Source organism: Silene latifolia, chromosome 3 (assembly GCF_048544455.1).
Source record: "Silene latifolia isolate original U9 population chromosome 3, ASM4854445v1, whole genome shotgun sequence".
In the NCBI taxonomy this organism is placed as follows: Eukaryota; Viridiplantae; Streptophyta; class Magnoliopsida; order Caryophyllales; family Caryophyllaceae; genus Silene; species Silene latifolia.
Window position 1 is genome coordinate 38,066,224 of NC_133528.1, and position 15,822 is coordinate 38,082,045.

The following is a 15,822-nucleotide window of genomic DNA, read 5'->3' on the forward strand; positions in this document are numbered from 1 at the left end:
CTGAGCGGCTCCAGAAATCGGAAGATGAGGTACACTATCGACTGCATATTGATGATGTCCCATTTTTTATTCCTACCCTTATTTTTGCTCTAACACCTCCGCCCCAGAATGGGAGCAAGATGGAGGAAGATTTTGCTGCTTTGACTAATTCAGGAGCTGGTTTGGGGAAGAAAGAGCCACCGATTTTCCGGCTTTGAAGAAGTCGAGCGAGGCATGGAGTATGATCCGGAGTTCGATGAGCCGGACGATACTAGAGCATGGAGGGCTAGAGTGCGACGATCCATTGAGTTACCTAGATGACGGAGATGGGTGGTCTCCATCTCCGAGATTAGTATTCGAGGCGATCGCATCTAGCCAAAGGCCATGGTCGGAGTTATCCCGCGTTTTTCGCGGATAAACATTTTATTGCTTGAGTTTTTAAGACAATTTATCGCATTTAAGACTATTTACTGTTTTTGGTTTGCGCGAGACTTCACATTTTAATAAGTTTGCTTAGGATTTTTAAAGACCTTTAGACTGTTACTTTGGGTTGTGCGCAATTTTGGGCGCGTTATTTATGTGCATTTGCAGGTTCTAGACCATATTAACTCAATTTATTGAGTTAATTTCGAAGAAAACAAAGCTTCTGCTCAGGTATAGTGGTCGATCGACTGGTCCTTTTGGTCGATCGACCGGATTGCGACTTCCAGGAGCTTCTGTTCCTGTTCACTCTGGTCGATCGACTGGGTGATGTGGTCGATCGACCGCCCAGAGCTGCTGTACCTGTTTTCGATCATTCCCCTGCTGTGTTTGATCGATTTGCGGAGTCAAGGGAGTATTCCCTTCACTTTATTTTCCGCTTCATTTCTGTTTTCTTCTGTTTTTATTATTTCGCACATAATTTTACCGTCCCAATTTTGTTTTTCTCGTTTTATGCGTGGTATTTTCTGTCTTTTCAGGTACTTATTCGTAGCACTGCTAGCTACTGAAACCTCCTAGCTCACGCTGGTTTGGGGAGGTTTTCTTTTTGCTGCGCTTAAAGTCTTGTAAGTTTCCGAGTCCCAATTTCATGTCTTATTTAGTTTCTTATCGCAAAATCCCAATTTCCTTTGCTTATTTATACACATGATTTCGCACAATGAGGGCATTGTGTGATTTGGTTTGGGGAAGGGTTTTGCGTTGCATTTCATTCTGTTTGCATTCACGTTTACATTTTTGTCTTACATTGTTTTTTATTTTCCATATATACAAAATTTCAAAAAAAAATTAAATTAGAAAAATTTCAAAAATTCAAAAATTTCACGTTTAATTTTGCATGTTAGGTTGAGTCAGATTGGAGTATTCATTACTGATAGTTGTCATTTGCTTAAACCCTGCATTTTATCACATCTTTTAGCAAAAGTTTTTGCAATATCTCGAATTTCGTTTCAAAATTTGTTGAACAATTAGACTTGACTTGAAATTTTGGCAAACTACAAAACTTTCTAAGGAATTAGAGCTTTATAAACTGGTGTCATTCATGAGCAGTTTCATTTAGGATTGTGAGTAGTTACTCCCTGCATATCGTGTAACATCAATCTGCACAAGTATGAAACTTAATTGCTTTTTGCCTGCATACATTCGGGTTAGTGGTTGGTATTGCATGTTTGGAGAATGCTTGCGAAAATCCCTTTTATTCGTTTTACCCATTAGCTTCACATTAGCCAAAAATTGCCAGTTGACCCTTTAGCTACAATCCATAAACTAAGCCTACCCTTTGCTGAGCTAGTTTAGTAGTTTTAGTGGTATTCGTTGTATTGTATCAATTTTGGCTCGATTTGCACTCTATGAAGAATAATGAATGAAGGGGAAGAAGAAAAAGAGGAGAAAAATGGAAAAAATATAGTGATTGCCGAAAAAAGAAAAAAAAAACGAAAAGAAAAAAAAAAGAAAACAAAAGAAAAAGAAACGGCAAAGAAGAAAAGAAAAAAAAAGAGTTTACTCCTATGTTTGCTTTATATTTTATGAGGAGTATTGAGTTTGGATTAGTGAAGTGTTTGCCTAATTCATTAAGGCATTTGAGCTTATTTCATTGAGTTAGAAGTGGATGTATTTATTCGGTTTGATAGGATGCTAGCTTGGCTATTTCCCTCTCATTCCCATATTGTTTTGCCTCTTCTTACCCATAGCCCCACTTATCCAAATCTTTGCAAGTATTCGGCATGTGATGGACCCTGAATGGTTGGAATGTATGTGCACGGTAGCTAGAATTACTTATCATACTATATTGCATGCATGATCATGTTGGTTGAGTCTAGGTGAGCGACTTTTGTCTCTTTCTCTCTTACATATAAATTGTTTACCATTTGCTTTGTTGAGAGAAGAGTGACCCGGGAGAGTCTAATCTTGAAAGTCTTGCAAGGTCAAACGTTCAACATCTTTTCGAAATATGCATAAATTCGTTTGCGTGACATTGAGCTATTAGTAGTTGATTCATATGCATTAAATTGGTTTAAGTAGACGGTTTTCAGTTTGTCCATGTTTTGCTCCTTTCTATCTAGATTTAGTTTTGCATTTAGTTTGCTTGGGGACAAGCAAAGGTTTGGTTTGGGGAAGTTTGATGCGTATCTATAATATGATGTTTTACATCTTTATTTCCACGCATTTTATGTCTATTATATGTAGTTTATTCTACTATTTTCCCCATTTCTGTCTACTCTCGTATTTTTATGTAATATTGCAGATTATTGCGGAAACGAGTAGAAAATGAACCAAATCTTGACCCCGGAAGCTAAGCTTAGGAAGGACATGAATATTTGACCCGGACTTGAAGTTTAGAATGCATTTCAAGGCCTGAAGATAGCAAAAGCATGGGTGCGTACGAGTTTAACAAGCAAAGAAGCACCTCACGACACTGCAGCCTGCTTCAAATGGATATATCTCGAGTTCTAGAGCAGATAATCGAGTGATTCCAATTGGCGGTGAAAGCTTATCCTCTTAGCTTTCCAACGCTGCATAGAACGCCTGATTTGACCAAGTAATGAAGAAATGGAAGCTGTTTTAAGATCGGTGCGCGCTGCAGAATTCGTCAGAATGCATTCGACATGTCAGACAAAGATCCTTGGTCGATCGATCGGTACTTTTGGTCGATCGACCAGACCACGAGTATCGAAGCTACTGTTCAGCTATACTTGGTCGATCGACTGGGTCTAGTGGTCGATCGACCACTCCACGAGTCTGACGAGAATTTAAAGACGAGAATTAAAGGATTTTAATCTAAGCCCATTGGATATTAGGTTTAGGAATAAGAAGTTGCGTGATTTTCCTATATAACATAGCTTAGTTTTCAGAATATGTATCGAGTTTTTTTATCAGTTTTAGATCATAAAATAATTAGGGTTCTTGAGATTATTGTTCTTTCATTAATAAAGTTTCTGTTTTGCATTCGATCTTTCCTTCACAATTCCTCTTTACGATACCTTTTCGTTCTTATATTCAGTTTCATTACTTTGTTCATTTGTATTATAGAATTGCTAGAGTAGTAATCCCAAAAGCCAATTATCGTTTATTGTTATTTGCTTATTTAATTATCTCAAGCATGAATACAGTAGTTTTAATAGTTAATTTTATTGTTGTTTTCGTAATAGTCATGAGTAGCTAAACCCTTCGTGCTAGGATGTAGGGGATCTATAGCGTAGATGGCGTGGAATTAGGCGACCTGAATTAGGGCATTGGTCGATCGATCGCTTCTCGGTCGATCGATCGTGTTAGCTTGGTCGATCGATCGCTTATAGCGGTCGATCGATCGACGCGACGCGCGTATGATTAGCACCGTTTTTAATTTATTAATTGCAATATTTGACAACGAGACCAAGAGGCTATTTGTTAAATGCTTAGTATTGACCAACCCATTAAGATCGAGAGACAGGGGAGGGAAATAATTAATGAATTAGAACGACTAAATTGCTAAGATCGAAAGACAGGTAATTTAGGCTTTAAGAATCACTTTTCAGTGCGAGAGCTAGCATTAGTGAGACTTAGGGACTAGTAGCATAGGCCGAAAGGAGCTACTGGTTAACTTGGACTGAGAGGACTTGTTATTTACCCATCTACACGACCTTATTTCAGACTTACCTAGGATTATGCGCCATCGCAGCTATAGTGAACCGACCGTCTTAGCATTTCTTTTATATTTGATTTAATCCAGTTTCTTTAGTTTACTTTTAGTTTCATTGCCATTAGTATTAGACCAATTCAACTCAAACCCCCTTACTTGTTACTTCTGGACTGAAATATAGAACAACTGAAATTCCCTTCCTCCCTGCGGATCGACGCTGACTGCCACTAGCTTCTGTTAGTAGTATTTAGGTTATAAATATTATTTTTGGTACTAAACGACGGTATCACGGGGTATGAATGTACCCACCGTAGGAGGCTCTACCCTTACCTTTGAGTAGCTTAGTCGAGCCTTAGGTCTAGCCTACGGCCCTAGGTCTCACAAGGTCGGCCCAAACTCATTGGTCAAGCCCGCTTCCCTCGGCTAACTAAGAGGTCACGGGTGCGAGTCACGGGGAGGGGAAAGGCACAATTGGACGCATAACTCATCACGGGGGTACTTGGTTCCCTTCCTAGACCACATTCATGCAAAACATTTATATACAAACGAATGTGAAACTTTAAATTGAAAAACAAACATATATACACAAGAACATATGCATGCGAGAATCGAAATTGAACACAAGGTAAATATGCAACAACTTTGACTAATCCTAGCAGCACATCAACACCAACAATCCACAAGTTCCCCAAGGGAACATCCAAGGCACAAAGTCCCATTCTCCTTCATATATTCAAGAGATAAAAAGAAAGAACGGTAAAGGAGTAAGAGATTAGAACGAGTTTACCAAGCGTCTTCTAGCTCCTTTTTGCCTTGAATGGTTGATGTCTATGCCAAAGGTTAGCCAACAAACAACATATATATACAATGCAATATTTTTGTGATTTTTGAAATTTTTCAATTTTTAGGCATTTTTTTTTTTGAATTTTTATCAAATTTAAAGGTATATACAAATATAAACAAATATTCACAAGGTGGATATTTCCCTCCCCACACTTGAAATTTACATTGTCCTCAATGGAACAAAGTATAGGGAGAGAATAGGAAAAATAAACAACATATTTTTGGTAATTTTAATATTTTTGAAAAAGTAAGAACATATTTTTGTTGTTTTGAAAATTTTGAAAATGAAAATAACATATTTTTGGTATTTTTGTTTTTGGAAATTAAAATGCATGTTTTTGGGTTTTTTTTAGGCCCTCCCCACACTTATTCATTTACATGGGAGGGCAAGTTGGAAAATTAAAAGGACTTGTTTTTGGGTTTTTGAATATTTGAAAAGAAATAACATGTTTTTGTATTTTTAAATTGGTGGAATTTCCTCCCCACACTTATTTATTTACATATTTTCGTTGGAAATGAATGTGTGGAGGAAATTCGAAAATGAAATACGTGTTTTTGGTGATTTTCGATTTTTCAAATTTTTAGTGGTTTTTGCAAATAAGCATGCAATGCATGGTCTAACCTATATGCAATATTGAAATACAATGCAAGCTATATTATATGAATGCAATAACTAAATGTGACAATATATTACAAATTGAAATCTAATGCAATCCTATATGAATGCAGTTATATGAATTTCTAAGTAAATGCATGCAAAATTTAAATATGAATGAGAAGTTTGGATTGTTGGGGAACATACTTGACATTTGGATTGGGAAGGGAGCAAAGATAGGCCAACTTAAGGCCTCTTAGGACTCATTGTCCCCGTCATCATCATCATCATCATTGTCATCCCCGTCCACCGCTCCAAACGCGGACTCCCTAAGGAAGTCGTCGGTGTTCATGGGAACGGTGGAATCGCCGAAACCCACGCCGGACGAGATGAAGCCGCCCGTGACCGCCCCGGAGGCACTCCCAACCTCGGGGTTGGAGAAAATGGAGGGTGTACCCCCGAACCATTGAGCATCATGCCCCTTCTCTTGAGAAGCGGGAGGGGGAAAAACTGGGGCGGTAAAGTAATCCGGCCGGATATTGATGTCGGCGTAGACAAACCGCGCATCCTTGTGGTATCCACCATCCGGCTCAAGGTAGTAAGAGGGGTGGAGATGGGAGGGGTGCTCGTAGTTCCTCCTCATATAATCATCATAAATCGGAAATTGACCCACGGAGGTGTCATAGTATATCCGATCCAACCTTTGTTCAATGCCCCGCCTCTCACTAGCGGCGGTTTGCAAACCCAACCGCATATCGCTCATGAAAGTGACCAAATCGGCATGCATAGGAGGCGGGGGTGGAGGGACGTTGCTTTAGGAGCCTTCACCGAAATTAACCCCCCCAAGGTTGAGGTTGGAAGGTGGGAGGTGGTCGGAAGGAGGGCATGGAGTAGTGGAGAGTGGATGGAGTTTCCCTCCGGTTGTCACGACCATAGGTGACGGGGTTGGTCGGGGGAGGTCGGGTCTCATCGGGCTCCTCCTCAATCTCAAGGAGGTAGGATTCCTCTCCGGGCTTGATTTTGAATTTTGAGGCATTGGGAATTGGGACGGAATTCTTCTTTTGCACTTGCCAATACTCGATCCCATCAAAAGGATTGGTTTTAATCCACTCTAGGTTCTTCGTTAACCAAAGTTTGGTGATGTAGGTCTCCCCCCGGATCCACCTCAAGTTTTTCAAGCTCACTGGGTGGTCAAGGCACTTGGCAATTCGGGTTATTATCCCACCCACATGAAGGGGGACTTTTTGCCCCGGCGATTTAGAAAGCGTTTGCAAGTGGAGGGCCAAATGGTGACCCACATTGATTTCATAGGGGGCCGGGGTGGTGAGTAAGTAAGACCCCAAAATCTCCAATTCAGTAACCCGAAAAACCCATGGCTCATGGGTCGCAAAGATAGAACCTCCCACAAATCGATGCCAAATGCGAATGGGGGCATTGTGGCACGCAATCTCAGGCCTTTTCACGCCGGTTTGGTCATCCAATCCCGAAATGGCTTTCCACACCCTAGAAAAGTGAGCGGTCTCGGGTGCCTTAAATTTTGGGGGATTGTTGAGGCCAAAAATTCGGCAAAGTCTACCAAGGGACAAGGAGTGATCACGGTTCATCAACCGGAAGTGTATTTGCTCGACCATACGGGTTTGTCGGTGCTTATCAAGACGGAAACTACTAAGGAATTCCCATGTGAGGCGGGGATAAGTTTCCTCGTGCAAATCATACAAGCCTTTCATACCGACACCCTTAAACAATTCAAAAGTTTCTCCGTCTAATCCCATATTTCTCATAGCCGGTCTACAAATGAACTTAGTCGGGGTTAAGGGGCGATTTTTGAACAAGATAAATTTACCTTTTTGCTCTTGTGTGACGAACTCAACATCCGGGAAGTCGGGATCCGGGTTAGTGTCACTCGCCGCCGCTTCAACCAAAAGCCGTTGTGCTTCCGCCATTTCTGATCTTGTCCTCTTGTTTGCCATTTTTTATGAAGGAAAGAGGGATTGGAAAGGAAGGAGGAGGAAAGGAATGAAGTAGGATGAGGTGAGGAGGGGTTTTGATGGTGATTTGGGTGAGATTGGTGGTAATGGAGTGAGGTATGAGGGAGAAAAGGAGGAAAATTGAAGAAGAAAGTAAGAATAGAATGGGAATAATAGGGGTTGTCGTGCAGATTTTTGGCGTTAAAAGAGTGCCCCTGCCGGTTGGGGAACCGGCAGCCGGCCTGCCGGCAGGGGATTTGTCCCAAAAATCAAATTTCGTTAAAATAGTTTCAACTCGCTGCCGGTGGAGGGCACCGGCTGCCGGTCCACCGGCAGAGTGTACCCCTATACCTTTTCAGGCTTTCAGCATTTCCCCTACCGGTGGGCCGGCTGCCGGCCTGCCGGTAGAGGGTCTTCTCTTCTTCAATTCCTCCCTTGTCTTTTGAATACGCGATCCTCTACCGGTGGGCCGGCTGCCGGCCTGCCGGTAGAGGATTCTCCTCCTTCAACTTCTCATTGATTTTCAACAAGTATGGATCTCCCTGCCGGTGGGCCGGCTGCCGGCCTGCTGGCAGGAAATTCTCCTCAGCTTAAATCCTTCAAATTTTTATCAAAAAATTTCAACGCGCTACCGGTGGAGGGCACCGGCTGCCGGTCCACCGGCAGGGGGTCACACCACCTCATTTTCAACTTGTTTTTCCTCTATTCCTCAACAAGCAATTTCCAATTCCTATACTTGCCCATTTTTTCGAGTTTTCAACTTTCAAACCGACGGTTCGTGTCGGGATCTTGGGCGAGACTAGGGGTCCCACCTTCAAATTCAACTTCGTCAAGAATTTTCAATCCAAACTACCTCAAATTCTATCTACATGCATGCTATTTACAAATGGTGGTTCTTGTGGAACACCACCAAACCAAGACACAATCGAGAATTTTAACTTGCCCTCTCCTCGGGGAGGGGTTCCCCGAGATAGAGCACTTCAATTGGACCTTTGTTGTCACCGTCATAGTAGCGCTTGATTCTTTGACCATTGACCCTAAAAGTTCCTCCTTCTTCACTCCAAAGCTCGAAAGCACCATAAGGAAATATTTTCATCACTTTAAAGGGTCCCGACCATCTTGATTTGAGCTTGCCCGGAAACACCTTGATCTTGGAGTTAAAAAGGAGAACAAGGTCCCCAACACTTATCTCTTTCTTCATGATTTTCCCATCATGCCACATTTTTGTTTGGTCCTTGTAAATTTTGGAGCTCTCATAAGCCTCCAATCTCAATTCCTCAAGCTCATTCATTTGGAGAAAGCGCACTTCTCCGGCGGCATCAAAGTCAAAATTCATTTCTTTAAGAGCCCACCAAGCTTTGTGCTCCAACTCCACCGGCAAATGGCAAGCTTTCCCGTACACAAGCTTATACGGGGTGGTGCCAAGGGGTGTCTTGAAGGCGGTTCTCAATGCCAATAAGACATCCGGGAGCTTTTGGGACCAATCCTTCCGGCTCTTGTTGGTGACTTTCTCTAAGATGGCTTTAATTTGGCGGTTAGAAACCCCCACTTGCCCACTAGTTTGAGGGTGGTAGGCAAGGGCGGTTTTATGCCGCACTCCATGTGATTCAAGTAGAGCTTTGAAAGTACTTTTGCGAAAATGAGATCCGCCATCACTTATGACTACTCTTGGTGTTCCGAACCTTCGGAAAATTGTGCCTTTGAAAAGATTCATCACAACCTTGCTATCATTGGTGGGGGCGGCAACCGCTTCAATCCATTTGGATACATAATCCACCGCGACCAAGATGTATTCATTTCCACAAGAGTTGGGAAAGGGTCCCATGAAGTCTATGCCCCAACAATCAAAAAGCTCAATCTCCAATATATTAGTCAAGGGCATTTCACTTCTCTTCCCAATGTTCCCAACCCTTTGGCAAGCATCACAAGATTTAACCAAGTAGTGGATGTCTTTGAACATGGAGGGCCAATAAAACCCACCTTGGAGGATCTTGGCAATGGTTCTAGAGGTGGCCAAGTGTCCCCCATAGGCGGAATTGTGAACTCGGTCGACAATCTCCAAGCCCTCCTCTCTCGAAACACATCTCCGGAACATTCCATCCCCACACTTACGGAATAAATGTGGGTCATTCCAAAAGTATCTTCTAGCATCATTCTTCAACTTCCGCCTTTCTCTTGGTTCCATTTCATCCGGCAAGAAACCACTTACAATGTAGTTTGCAAGATCCGCAAACCAAGGGATTTTGACGGTAACCTCCATGAGTCCATCATCCCGTAACCACTCATTGATGGGTCCACTATTGTCTTGTATCCCATGATCTTCAACGGTCAATCATGATAGGTGGTCGGCTACAACATTTTCCGACCCGGCCTTGTCCTTAATCTCTAAATCAAACTCTTGGAGAAGTAGGACCCATCTCAAGAGTCAGGGCTTCGCATCTTTCTTCACCATCAATTGTCTTAAGGCGGTGTGATCGGAGTAAACCACCACCTTAGACCCAACAAGGTATTGTCGGAATTTCTCCACGGCATGAACAATTGCCAACATTTCCTTTTCGGTTGTAGCATATCCACATTGTGTTTGGTCGAGAGTCTTGCTTGTGTAATAAATAACATGATGCTTCTTATCCACAACTTGCCCAAGTACCGCACCAACCGCGAAGTCCGAAGCATCACACATTATCTCAAAAGGAAGGTTCCAATCCAGGGACCGGATTATTGGTGTCGTGACCAATGCTCTCTTCAACCTATTAAAAGCTTCAAGACAAGAATCTGTGGGGTAATATCCGTATACTACCCTATAAAATTAGGACTATAACGCAAATTTTACATGTGATTAATAGTCATAAAACGAAAAACAGGATGAAACAATAAAGATCAAGGAATAACCTTCGGTCCTAGTGCAATAAGGCAATGAGAGATCAAAGTAGACCTCCTCCTAAATGATGCACCCAAGATTGTCCGAGAAATGCCCTTGTGCTAGAAGGAATCCTCTAATTGCCTTGTAATATAGAGAGGATTGTTTTGTGAGTTTTGGTTGGATGTGAGATCCGAATTTTGAGAGGCACAATTCTCAAAACCCTAAAAATTTTTTTAGCAAATGAATTAGGTTTCAAGTGAAGGAGAAAGCTCTCCTTATGACTCCCCTAATTCGGCCAAAACCGAGTGGACAAGGGGGAAATGGGCTTCCATTTTCTCCTTGTTTTTAACTCGTGGTCCGAGGCTTCAAATGTATACAACGCGGTGTTTATTATATACTGTCATCGGTTATCGGATATTAAATCATCAACTAATAACACGTATTAGTTGAATTATTAATACATGTCCGACAAAGACAATATTGTATAATTATATTCAATATACATTTAATTAAATATAAAACGCTTATATTCAATTTTACGAATTAACCGCTTAATTCGTCTTAGCCATTATTATTTAATCCGTATTAAATAAAATATCTCAACATCACATTTTCGACTAATTATTAGTCAAATAACTCGACTAACCGGTTAGTCAAAATTGGCATCTACATGATGTATTTTCATACCGTCACATCTCTCAAACGTATCCTATAGGTGTGACTTTTAGGGACCAGTTGATCACCGCCATCTGTATGACAATAACGTCAAACTTATCTAGCAAGCCAACCGTTATTGATAAACGTGGACCAACTGATAATAATACCAAAAGTATGCTCTTTGATTCTTTTAGAGATTTATAAGTCCTTGCACTAACTGTTAAGGACACCAACCCCAACAAGCTCCCACTTGTCCGTACAAGTGTATGTGCAATGACGTTATCCGCACTAACTGGAGGACACAAGCTCCAACAAACTCCCACTTGTCCGTACAAGTGTATGTGCGATAACCGATTCTCATATTCATTTAAAATTTCTCCCACTCAATGTAAAACAATTTGCAGATCCGGATCCACAAAGGTCGTATTTTACAATCGATCCGTATCAAGAGTGGTTTCCCCGACTAGAGAGTAACTTAACCGATAAAACGAATCCGTATCCGAGCATGGCCATGCATTTCGATTCTGACTCCTCGAGTGGCCCCGAGAAATATCGAGTACCCGATAAAGGCTGAATATTTCCTTCAACTCGAACTCCTTCCGATCTAAGCACAGCATGAAATGACCGGAAAAAAATCTACTTGGCCCCCTGTTACGGATGACCGTGAGAAAGAAACCAAAGTCACCCAAAATCTGCCTTAGTCTCAAGAGACAGTCGATAGTTAAAAGAATCGACTCTTAGGATCACCATGGAGGTCCTATCCACGACCGGGCACCGAATGTTATAAAACATTTAGGACTCCACGTCGATGTCACAATTGTGTCCTACGATATATCCGTATAAATCGCCTCTGTGATTGGTCAGTCAACCGGTTGACTTATGGCTCGTTGAACCCACCATCAACCAACGTCACAAAATAATTGCCAGAGTTATCAGCTCATGTGGGCAATTAAGGACTGAAAAATATAATGTTCATTCAGTTCACTTTGTGGTGTTCAAAATTTGTCGTACAAATCCACATGAAAAACAAAATATATATAAAATATCAAAACGATGATGTTGTATAGAGTACAAAAGCGAATGAATCTAATCCATAAAAGAGTACTACAACTTAGGAACACGTTTAATTCCCATGGAATTAACGTGCCCTTCATGCTTATCTTGTCGTAATGCTTTAGTGAGAGGATCGGCTATGTTATCATCTGTAGCAATCTTGTCTATCACTACTTCCTTTTGCTCCACGTAATCTCGGATTAGATGAGCTTTCCGTTGTACATGTCTAGACTTGTTGCTAGACTTTCGCTCCTTAGCTTGGAAGATGGCACCACTATTGTCGCAATAGATGGTGATCAGGTCATTCGAACTAGGCACTACGGATAGTCCATGTAAGAATTGACGCATCCATATCGCTTCCTTTGTAGCTTCAGACGCGGCATAGTACTCGGACTCGGTCGTAGAATCTCTGTATGTAATGAGTTTGTTTCGAACTCTTCCGGTGATCATAGCGCCATTAAGAGTAAAAACGAATCCAGATCGAGATTTCGAGTCATCTCGATCCGTTTGGAAGCTAGCATCTCACAGAATCGGTTGCGCATAGCTTTTGAGAGCCTCCATAAGTCAATGCCCAATCTTTAGTCCTCCGGAGGTACTTAAGAATGTTCTTGACAGCCAGCCAATGTGATTCACCTGGATCTTTGTTGGAATCGACTTGTCATACTCAATGCATATGCCACGTCCGGACGTGTGCATATCATGGCATACATGATTGATCCTATAGCCGAAGCATAAGGAATCCGTGCCATGCGCTCTTTTTCTTCCGGTGTCTCTGGTGCCTGAGACTTGCTCAAATGCACCCCTGGAGCCATAGGAAGAAACCCCTTCTTGGAGTTAGTCATCTTTGAATCTCTCTAGGACTTTGTCTATGTAAGACTCGATCGAGAGATAACATCCGTCGTGATCTATCTCGATAGATACGGATGCCTGGAATTCTTTGTGCCTCGGCCCGGATCTTTCATCCGGAAATGGTTTTTCAACCATACTTTCACCGAAGTTAAGAGAGGTATGTCATTCCCAATCGGGAGTATGTCGTCAACATACAATATTAGGAAGACAATCTTGCTCCCACTCGACTTGATATATAGACATGGTTCCTCGACGATCGAGTAAATCCATTCTCTTTTATCACTTGGTCGAAGCGATGATTCCAACTCCTTGATGCTTGCTTAAGTCCATAAATGGAACGCTTAAGCTTGCACACTTTCTTAGGATGTTCGGATCGATGAAACCTTCGGGTTGTACCATGTACAACTCTTCCTCCAAAAACCGTTTAAGAAGGCGGTTTTCACGTCCATTTGCCAAATTTCATAGTCATGAAAAGCGGCGATCGCTAAGATAATCCGAATGGAACGCAGCATGACTACGGGTGCAAAAATCTCATCGTAGTGCAAACCTGGCACTTGGGTGAAACCTTTAGCAACTAGTCGTGCTTTGTAGATATCTTGTTGACCTTCCACAGAATGCTTTATCTTGTAAAGCCATTTGCATTGAAGGGGACGAACCTTAGCGGGTAAGTCAACAAGATCCCACACGTTGTTCTCATACATGGAGTCCATCTCGGATTTCATGGCCTCAAGCCATAGCTTCGAGTCAGAACTGGTCATGGCACCTTTATAGGTTGCGGGTTCACTACTCGTTAAGAGTAGAACGTCATCTATGTCATGTTCCTCGACCATACCAATGTATCTGTCCGGAGGAATAGAGACTCTTCCCGACCTCCTAGGTTCCTCAGGAATATTCACCGCAGCCGGGATTGAAGGAGTGGGTTCCTCCAATAGTTGCTCGGTACTTGGTTCTGGAATCTCCGACAATTCGAAGGTTCTATCACTCTTTGCATTCTCGAGAAATTCCTTCTCTAAGAATGTCGCACTAGCCGCAACAAAAACACGTTGTTCGGTTGGCGAATAAAAGTAATGACCAAGCGTTCCTTTAGGATAACCTATAAAGTATGTCTTGACCGATCGCGGGCCGAGCTTATCCTCGTGTCTCCACTTGACATAAGCCTCGCAGCCCCAAACCCGTATAAAGGACAAGTTAGGGACCGTTCCCTTCCATAGTTCATATGGAGTCTTGTCATGAGCTTTAGACGGACTTCGGTTAAGTATTAGAGCGGTGATGAGAAGAGCATAACCCCACAATGAGTCGGCAAAGACGGTGTGACTCATCATGGATCGAACCATATCAAGTAGTGTTCGATTTCTCCGTTCGGACACACCATTCAGCTGAGGTGTTCCAGGTAGAGTTAACTGTAGGGCAATCCCACAGTCCTTTAGGTGTTGATCAAACTCGTGAGAAAGATACTCGCCACCACGATATGAACGTAGTGTTTTAATCTTTTTACCTAATAGGTTCTGTACCCTATTTTGGTATTCCTTGAATTTCTCAAAGGATTCACTTTTGTGCTTCATTAAGTAGACATAGCCATATCTACTTAAATCGTCCGTGAAAGTGATGAAATACCTATAGCCTTCTCGTGCGGTGATTGACATAGGTCCACATACATCCGTGTGTATGAGTCCTAATAGGTCGCAGCGCATTCCAACACCTTTGAAGGAAATCCGAGTCATCTTGCCGATGAGACATGATTCACACGTGCCAAATGATTGAAAATCAAAGGCCGAGATAGCTCCATTTTTGATGAGCTGTTTTACGCGTTTCTCATTAATGTGTCCCATACGGCAGTGCCATAGATACGTTTGATCTTTGTCACCAACCTTTAACTTTTTATTCATTACGTGTAATATTTCCGTCCGATCTAAAACATAAATTCCGTTCAAGGAGACTCGCCTTGCCATAAATCATATCGTGTAAAGAGAAAATGCAAGCATTATTTTCTATTACAAATGAAAACCAAGTTTGTCAAGTGCAGAAACTGAAATAATGTTTTTCGAAAGACTAGGAACATAATATGATCATATAATGACAACTCAAATCCGCTAGGAAGTCTGGATCACATATGTCCCCTTTGAGATGGCAGCCACTCTTGCTCCATTCCCAACACGCAGTTCCACCTCACCCTTTACGAGGGGTTCGATGTTTCGGAGCCCCTGCACATGATTACACAGATGAGAACCACAACCAGTATCAAGTACCCAAGTTCCGTAACTTGCGTGGTTAATCTCAATCATATGAATAAAAGTAGAAGAGAGAGAAGACATACCAACAGGTTTAACACGACCTGCCTTTAAGTCCTCATGATAAACAGGACATGTACGCCTCCAATGCCCAGTCTTGTGGCAATGATGGCACTCCATGTTTTCATTCTTGCTCTTTGTCGTGCCTGATGAGGTGCTCGACTCACCAGGCCCACTCTTACCTGAACCCGACTTCTTGAACTTCGGTTTACCTACTGCTAGGTTCGCCTGAGCTTTGCCCTTACCTTTCCCCTTGTTTGACACAACGAGAACATCCTGTTTCAAGCTCCCACTGAACTTCATGTCCTTCTCGGTCTGTACGAGAAGGGAGTGCAGTTCATGTGGAGTTTTCTTCAAATCATTCATATAGTAATTCGCTCTAAATTGCGAAAAACCATCGTGGAGTGAATGAAGCATGCGGTCGATAACAATGTTCTCGCTGATGTTACAATCAAAGGTCTCCAGCTTCTCGTCATTCTCAATCATGCTGAGAATGTGTGGGCTAACCGGTTGGCCCTTCTGGAGTCTCGCATCAAAGAAGCGAGTGGTATGCTCATAGGTCACGATTCTCGGTGCTTTCGAGAATTCCTTAGTGAGCGTGGTGAAAATCTTGTTTGCACCATGGGCTATGAAGC